Source organism: Engraulis encrasicolus, chromosome 16 (assembly GCF_034702125.1).
Source record: "Engraulis encrasicolus isolate BLACKSEA-1 chromosome 16, IST_EnEncr_1.0, whole genome shotgun sequence".
Taxonomy (NCBI): Eukaryota; Metazoa; Chordata; class Actinopteri; order Clupeiformes; family Engraulidae; genus Engraulis; species Engraulis encrasicolus.
The window spans coordinates 26,691,888-26,693,960 of record NC_085872.1 but is presented as its reverse complement, the minus strand read 5'-3'; the positions used below and the strand labels follow the sequence as shown (position 1 = coordinate 26,693,960).

At 42.8% G+C, this 2,073-nt stretch overlaps 1 long non-coding RNA gene across 1 annotated transcript; it reads right to left on the bottom strand.

The window, feature by feature from the left end:
- Positions 1-379: 379 nt before the first annotated feature.
- LOC134466439 (uncharacterized) lies at positions 380-1,795 on the bottom strand. Its single transcript, XR_010038301.1, has 3 exons — positions 1,699-1,795; positions 975-1,084; positions 380-463 (listed from the first exon to the last, which is right to left on the bottom strand). It is a non-coding gene; the product is annotated as an uncharacterized LOC134466439 (long non-coding RNA).
- Positions 1,796-2,073: the final 278 nt, after the last annotated feature.

The following is a 2,073-nucleotide window of genomic DNA, read 5'->3' as shown; positions in this document are numbered from 1 at the left end:
ACCCGCCAATGATGAAGCAGGTTTCTTTATTAGTTTTAAGAAAACAGCCTTCCCGGCGCACAGGGTGCAGCCATTTAAAAAAAAACTGGTGCCATCTCTGACTGGCCAAGATGAAATCGTATGCACGCTTCGAGATTATAGCCTACATCGCATATGAGATGATTATGAGATGACATTGCATTTCCCACCACTATCACGAGACATTGTCTTAGACGTTGACGGGCAGCGGGAGACATGCATCCACATCTCCCAAACTCAACGACGAGTGCTGCCAGTGCACATTTCGCCCCTAGCACCACACACGTGGACAGCTCGCAATGCAAAAATAGGTAGGCTATAGGTAATATTTGTGCTGGCATCTTTTATTTCGTTGTACCTACCGAGTAGTTTAGCCAATGTCTGTGTGACACGTTCATGCTGCCACCTCCACAGCATCCTCTTCACAACCGCAGGGGCAAAACACCTGAAAACATAATAATGTAATCCTTTTTCAGTCCAAGATATAGACTAGAAAATGAGTGACAGCATCACAATCAGGTATGCAAGTGTAGTGGACCCCCCAATTTTTGTCTTTTTGTTATTCCCTTATTCTCACTCCCTGTCTTTTTGTTGTCCTGTCAGAAGTTGTCTTTTAGTTTAATTATGCTGTAGCACGTTCTCGCCAATAGATGGCATCATAGGACCAGCAATGAGTGCAGAGACCCTCTATGGTGCAGTAGCCAGTGACTTCGGTCACATAAAGAACGAAACGTGGAAGTGACAGGCTTTGTTATGATACAGAAGGCAGCAGTGTCAGCTGTACAGTTATGCTGAGGAAAATGTAAATAAACAACGAACTCAGCAAAACTCAACACACTTGAGGACCTTATGGATTGAGTGTGCAACATAAGCATTCACGCAATAATGCCACCAGGTCACATTTAAGATTTAACTAGGAGTATTTTGTTATGGATCTTATGTAGTGATAGACTTACCATTTCTTGTTATGGCATATCTGGCCTATTCCCAAGAGAAGGCTGATGTCCCAGTCTGTTGATCTGATTTTGACGTCGGCAAGATGCTTCGTGCTGTCTGGGTTTCAAACCTAGTGGTGAAATGACAAGGGATTTTATGTAAACAAAATGCTTATTTCAGTAAGTGTACATACAGTAAACAGATCTAAGAAGTTCCCAGAGCACCCTACGATAGCTGGCATGGTTGGCACAAAGACCCAAAGAGCAAAATTGTCCCAAGATTGTCTTCCAAACAATTCCACTCCAAACATTTTCCTTCTGAAATAAACAATGTCCATATCCAATCAAACCTCAGTAGGCAGCTATCTCGTCAGGTCGGCCTTACCATAGACACATCTGTGGCCCGTAAATTTACAATCTCAAACGTCATCACCATATAAGCCATGGCACAACACAAGCGTTTATTTTTATAATAAACAAGATATCTCGGCACGTTTGCGCTAGTTATCTGCACACTGATTGTTAGCGAATGCCCGAAATAGTGTAGAGCTAGCTGCCATTTATATATGTTATGCTAGCTAGGGTCAAGTCATCTCATCCAAACTAGCCACAGTAAGGGGGGAATTACGCTTCAAATGAACGGGAATGACTAAAAACTTTAGAAATATATTGTTAGAATGTACCGTATACAAGGTTAGTCTATGAGGTTAAATAGTTTTCTTACATATATATCTCAGTTACGTACCTTATCTTCTGCACGAATCGAGGCCTCCTGTTTCATTGGCACGAATGAATGAAAAATCCTGTCAGGGAGCGGAGCAGTTAACTGCAGCCGTTTGTTTACCAGGGCAACGCAGCTAGGACCCCAAAGCGACAGATAAGGCAGAAGCGACAGGTAAGGTACCGACAGGCTACCGTAGGCCTATTTCCTCGATTTGTAGCCGGCCTCGTTTTGTAACCGGGTGTTGTGAAAAATCGGAAAAATAGACACCGGCCCCGTTTAGTAGCCGGCCTCGTTTAGTAACCGGTGCGCTTTAAATTACTCATTTTGCACAACGTGTTAAAGTTAAAAAAAAAAAAAAATCGGAACGTGTGTAGGCTAGACGATGCCTACTTTAAT